This window comes from Myxine glutinosa, chromosome 1 (assembly GCF_964187855.1).
Source record: "Myxine glutinosa chromosome 1, kmMyxGlut1.1, whole genome shotgun sequence".
NCBI lineage: Eukaryota > Metazoa > Chordata > Myxini > Myxiniformes > Myxinidae > Myxine > Myxine glutinosa.
This window is the reverse complement of record NC_136261.1, coordinates 280,500,103-280,506,836: the sequence shown is the minus strand read 5'-3', so window position 1 is coordinate 280,506,836 and position 6,734 is coordinate 280,500,103.

The window sequence follows — 6,734 nt, the reverse complement described above, 5'->3', positions numbered from 1 at the left end:
GATTGTGTTGCAGTCTAAATTTAAAATGGATTAAATTGAGATCTACACGTAATAAATACCCCATCATGTCAAAGTGGAAATGTTTTTTTTTTAGAAATTTTTACAAAATAATTAAAAAATAAATACAGAAATATCTAATTCCCATAAGTATTCAACCCACTGAGTCAATACTTTGTAGACGTGTCTTTGGCAGCGATTACAGCTTCAAGGCTTCTTGTGTATGTCTGTATCAACTTTGCACATCTGTATTTGGGGAGTTTCTCCCATTCTTCCTTGTAGATTTGCTCGAGCCCGTCTTTGCGCCAAAAACTGAAAAACTAACCACCGGAAGTCCCTCCAAGATGATCCGAGCATTCAAATAACTAACTGTTGTGCTTACATTACAAAAAAAATAGCATTAAGTAATTTTTGAATGGCCTCATATTGGGTAAATAATCTGTGACCGTGTTACCAATCAGCTCGTTCTGACATAACCGTGGCGGAGGCTAGCATGGGGAGAGGTGTTGAGTTGATCTTTTCATAGTGCATTAAATGTGTGTTTCCCAATCCACTGTTCATCTTTTAAGAGTGCTTAAAATGTGTGTTTCCCTATTCACTGTTCATCTTTTAAGAGTGCTTTAAATATGTTTCCCAATAACAATGTTCATCTTTTAAGAGTGCTTTAAATGTGTGTTTCCCAATAACAATGTCCATCTTATAAGAGTGCTTTAAATGTGTTTCCCAATCCGCTGTTCCTTTTTTAAGAGTGCATTAAATGTGTGTTTCCCGATCCGCTGTTCATGTTTTAAAAGTGCTTTAAATGTGTGTTTCCCAATCCGCTGTTTATCTTTTAAGAGTGCTTTAAATGTGTGTTTCCCAATAAAAATGTTCATCTTTTAAGAGTGCTTTAAATGTGTGTTTTCCAATAACAATGTTCATCTTTTAACAGTGCTTCAAATGCGCGTTTCCCAACAAAAATGTTCATCTTTTAAGAGTGCATTAAATGTGTTTCCCAATAACAATGTTCATCTTTTAAGAGTGCCTTAAATGTTTCCCCATAAAAAAGCTCATATTTAAAGAGTGCTTTAAATGTGTGTTTCCCAATAACAATGTTCATCTTTTAAGAGTGCTTTAAATGTGTTTCCCCATTAAAAAGTTCATATTTTAAGAGTGCTTTAAATATGTGTTTCCCAATAACAATGTTCATCTTTTAAGAGTGCTTTAAATGTGTGTTTCCCATATTACGGATCCGTCATTTCTGCCTTCATGGTTATTATATACTTGTAGGATTTTTAGTTTCAGGTAATATTGCTGTTAAGATTTTTGTGTGAAATAGAGATGACTTTAGTAAAAGGTGAAAACAAGTGTTTGTGAAGGAAAAAGGAAAACGCGGCAAAGAAACCAGAAGAGGAGAGAGGAGGATCGAGATGGGCAGAGAGATGTGGAGATGGCCATGATAGAGATACAGCTGTGAATCGCATCGAGGCTGCGAGCGGACTTTTTTGATATTGGTCGCGAATGAGTTAAGGCTTCCGGGGAAAGGGATTGCTCGCGATATCGTCACATATTGTGAGTACAATTAAACCTGCGTTTCAGGTTTTATCACCAAGTGTGAGTCATCGTTGGAGGGAGCCAGAGCCTTCATTACAGGCCTATACGCCATTTTGTCCTCGAAGAGGCTGTCCGCTTGGTGCTTCGTGTTTTGTCATTGCAATTCCCATATCGACATCATTGTGTTGATCGCGGTTGGTGTTCCATGTCGGCTTAATCATTGGTGGACGTGAGGCGTGGATCTTTTTTTTTTTTTTTTTTGTATACAGAATCGAGGCTCGTGAAAGAGCTAACATTTATTTCACAAACAAGTCAAACAGACAAACAAAATATATAAAAAGAGGGAGCGGTAGACAAGATGGGGGGAGAAGGGGAAGCACACAAACACTACATTTGAGAGCAGGGCCATCGGGAGATGTGTGGGAGGGAGAGGGCTTGGGGGGAGGAGGCGTGGGAAGGGGGGTCGGGGGGGGGGTGGGAGAAGTATAAAACACAAGGACACCAAGGACTTCCAGGATAGAAGTTGGCATTTCAAAAAAGTGGATTTGGGGTGAAATTTGCGGGGGTAGAAAAGATCAAGGTTTTGGATGGGGGAAGATAAGAGATGGTGGTGAACAGCTGTTTTAAAGACCTGGAGGGAGGAGTGGGATTGAAGAGAGTGAGGGAGTTTGTTCCAGAGGTGGGAGAAAAGAGGAATGAAGGAGTGAAGGTGAGCAGAGAGTCTTGATTTTGGCAGTTTAACCATAAGAGGGTTGCAGGCAGATCTTGTGCGACCTGTAGGAATATTTGGGGGACAGAGCCCAGAGAGAGCTGGGGGGGGGGCAAGGCCGGAGAGGAGTCGGTAGAAGACGGAAAGACCACCAACCTGCCTGCGGTGAGTTAGTGAAAGGCCCTTGGAGTTAACTTCACCGTGGGAGATTCCAATGATTCTGAACGCTTTGGTTTCAACAGCGTGAAGACGAGCTAGGTGTGAGGCAGGAGCACCAGCCCAGAGGGGAGAGCAGTATTCCATTGAGCTGCGGATGAAAGCCTTGTATGTGGCGAGGAGCTCAGGTGTGCCAAGGAAGGACTTCACACGACGTAGGATGCCCAGTCGGCGACTGGCTTTGGAGGCCAGATTTGAAATGTGGTTTTCCCAGGAAAGATCATGGCAGATAGTGAGACCCAAAAGCTTGAGTGACAGAACTTCTTGGAGAGGATTATTCAGAAAGTGGATGGGAGGGTTGTCCAGTCGGTCTTTTCGGAGAGACATCGTAAGAGTGTGCAATTTGTCAGGATTGAAAGACATGTTCCACTTGTTTGCCCAGTCTGTGATTTTGTCCAGGTCTGCAGAGAGTGAGGAGGCTGCAGACTGCCGATCTGAGGGATGATGAATGGAGCGACAGAGAGTAGAGTCATCAGCAAAGAGATAGAGAGGATTTTCAAGAGAGTCAGGGAGATCATTGATGAAGACCAGAAAAAGCACAGGGCCCAGAACACTGCCTTGGGGAACTCCAGCCTGAACAGGAAGAGGAGATGAGAGAAACCCATTCAGGGCCACACGTTGACTACGACTAGAGAGGAAGTCCGCCAGCCATGCGTGGAGATTTCCATAGATACCAAAGGAGGAGAGTTTGGTGAGCAGAGCGGGGTGCCAGACCGTATCGAAGGCACGTGATATGTCAAGGGAGACAGCTCTAATTTCCTGTTTGGCATTGAGGACCTCCATCCATTGTTGAGAAAGCAGAAGCAGCATGTCCAGAGTAGAGTGACCAGGTCTGAAACCAAATTGATGATCAGAGATCAAGCCATTGGAGAAGAGGAAAGATTTCATATCCGAAGCAATGATGGATTCCATGACTTTGCTGATAATTGGGAGAAGGCTGATTGGTCTGTAGTTGCTAGGATCTGTTTTTGCACCTTTTTTGTGCAAAGCGGTGATGTTGGCTGATTTCCAAGCAGATGGCAGATGACCTTGAGCAAAAGAGAGGGTGAAGAGAACAGAGAGAGGGAGTGAAAGAGCGGAAGAACAGGATTTTAGGACCCGTGGGCTGATGCCGTCTGGTCCAGTTGCAGAATCAGAGTCGAGGGTTGACAGAAACTTTTCCACCTTGTCAGGAGGAAAGGACACAGAGTCCAGGAGCAGCTGGGTACGACTGGGTATGGTGGGTACAGAGAGGGATGGGTTTGGGACAAAAGATTTAGAGGCAAACACAGAGTTGAGGCATTCAGCTTTTTCACGTGCGGAGTCAGCCGTGTAGCCATTTGAGGTGAGGGAGGGGATGGAGGGGGAACAAACACCAGAAACAGATTTGACCAGACACCACCAGGATTTGGAAGAGGGAGACAGATAAGAGAGTTCGGTCTTGAGAACGGAGAGATGTTGTTTCCTACAAGGAAATGTTGTTTTACACAAGAGATCTTTTTGAGACAAGATGTTGTTTCTTGTGAGACAAGACAATCCTTTGTGATTTCTCCATTGACTAAGCATGGTACGAATAAGAACCGCTTGAATCGGGGTCTAGTAAGTGATAACGGCGCGGATCGCGTGTACGCAACCGCTCGGCGTATCAACACACGTGGTTCGTGCGGGGCTTATCTCCTCGCTTCAGTTCAGCGCGAGTATTTAGGTAATAGCGAATTTGGTCCTAATACCCTATTTCGCGCTGTCCGGAAGGGACGTCATAGGTCCTGGGTCGTGCTGGTCAGTCAAAGACAAGGGGACTAATCCCCCCTTGGTAAGGGGAGAAGGCCAGCGGCAGATCCGCAACAATTGTTGACGATTGCTTGTTCAACCGCAACAATTGTTCAACCGCACTGAATTGTTGATGAAAGTAATTGTTGATTCAAGCGGTTCAGATGTTGTTTTTCTTGTCTCACAAAGGATTACACTCACATTTTGGGAGATCGTTATCCCGGGAGCTGCCAGCTGCCCGACCTCTCACCTCGGAACTCCTCATCCACAGCCGCGCCAATACCTGCCTGTTATTTTGCCGTTCTGCACGACCTCGATCTCCAACCAGCGTGAGGATCCATGCACGGACTTTGGGGAATGTTGCATTCCACTCACGTTGGTGTGTCGTGAGTTTATTGCTTCATTGGGGAATGATGATACCATCATATGTATGGTTCATTTGATGCAAGTGACATTTTCATTGTACTTTCTGTAATAGTGTTATTATTGTGTATGTGAGAGTTCTTAATATAATTACTTGTTTTGTTCTACAATTGCATTGGTGTGGTTTTACCATGGTTTATTAGAACACGCAAAATAACAAATCTTTCTGCCGTGTTCCCGCTCCAGACTCTGAGGGTCCCAAATTTGACATTCACAAATTTGACATTCCCAAATTTCACATTCCCAAATTTCACATTCGCAAATATTCCCAAATTTGACAATTTTTGTGTGAAAGTTAACAGGCTTGCTAACTAATAGTCACAATGGTGTTTGATGTCGAAAATTTTGAGACGTCCCCTAATGAGGCACAGTTCCAGGCGTTAAAAATATCGGAACTTAGGACGTTGGCCAAATACTGTAACTTGGAGGTGCGAGTTAATATAAAGAAGGCAGAGATTCAGACGTTGGTGGTAGAATATTTAGTGTTAGAGAAAAAATGGGAAGAGGTAGCGTTGGATTGGTTACCAGAGGAAAAAGGAAAAATGGAGCTCTGGAAAATGGAGATGCAACTGCAGAGCCAGGAAAGATTAAAAGAGTTGGAATTGAAAGCAGAAAAGGATTGAGAGGAAAGGAAAGGAAAGGAGAAAAGGAACGAGAACTTGAGGAGAAACGAGCAGAAAAGGAACAAGAATTTGAGGAGAGAAGAGCAGAGGAAAGGAGAGCCAAAAGGGACTTAAAGGAACGGGACATGGATTATCAGAGAGAAATTAAACTCGAGGAGCTTGAATGACTGGGAGGACGCAGAGAAATCTTATCCTTGCCGGATAGTTTGACAACAAGTCAGAATTCTTGGGATATTGGTAGCCATGTTAGACTGGTTCCACCCTTTAATGAAAAGGAGGTAGGCAAGTTCTTTTTACACTTTGAAAAGGTGGCTCAGATGTTAAAATGGCCTCTGGAGTCATGGACTATGTTAGTACAAAGTGTTCTGGTGGGTAAAGCTCAAGATATTTATTCGGCTTTACCGATTGACCAATGTGCAGATTATGAGACAGTTAAGAAAGCCATTCTCAAAGACTATGAATTGGTCCCCGAAGCTTACCAACAAAAATTTACGAATGCCAGGAAGAGGGAGAGTGAGACCCATGTGGAGTTTGCCAGAGAGAAGGAATCTATGTTTGATAGGTGGTGTGACTCTAAAGAGATTGTGCAAAAGTTTAACCGTTTACGACAATTGATTTTGGTGGAAGAATTTAAACAGTGTGTCCATGCGGACATTAAAGTTCATTTGCATGAAAAAAAGTACCTGAGTTGTATGAGGCAGCAACAGTGGCAGATGACCATGCCTTGACCCACAGGATGGGGTTTCACAAACCTAATTTCCCGCCTAGAGGTAGCCAGGGGTGTTACATTAAATCAGGTTTGGAGAGCAAATTCTCATGGAGGCAGCCCAGAGAGGAGTATCGAGTAAAATCTGGTACCTCAAATCTGGTAGTGATCAAATGTCCATTACTATCTTCCAGGAGGCCCGATGCAGACCGCGGGATTTTCCTCCGGGCCTACTTGCGCTTTTTGCAAGAAACCTGGGCATTTGTTGTCCCAATGTTACGCCCTGAAAAGGAGAAATCAGGATCGGAGTCAGGCTAGTTCAACTCCGAGTGCGTTGGCCAGTGCGAGAAATCGTACTTGGAGGACAGTGACTTGTGAAGGTCCCCGTGCCAAACTTACTGCATCAGAGAACGACCTTGTCCAAGAGGGTTACAAACCTTTCATTTCCAAAGGGTTTGGGTCACTGGATGGGGACTTAACTAACCAGAGACCTACCTGTTAGGGTATTGAAGGACACGGGAGCACATCAATCTTTGATGCTTGAGGGCATTTTGCCAGTGTCTGAAAAAACTGCAACTGGGGCTGGTGTCTTCTTGCTAGGGAGTTGGTGGCTTCGTTAAAGCTCCTCTTCATGTGATCCATTTAAAGTCTGAGTTGGTGTCAGGACCGGTCACCGTAGGTTTACAAGCCACTCTTCCTGTGGAGGGGATTTATTTTATTATCGGGAATGATTTGGCCGGGGGTCGAGTTTCAGGTAATCCGATGTTGGTTGAAAAGC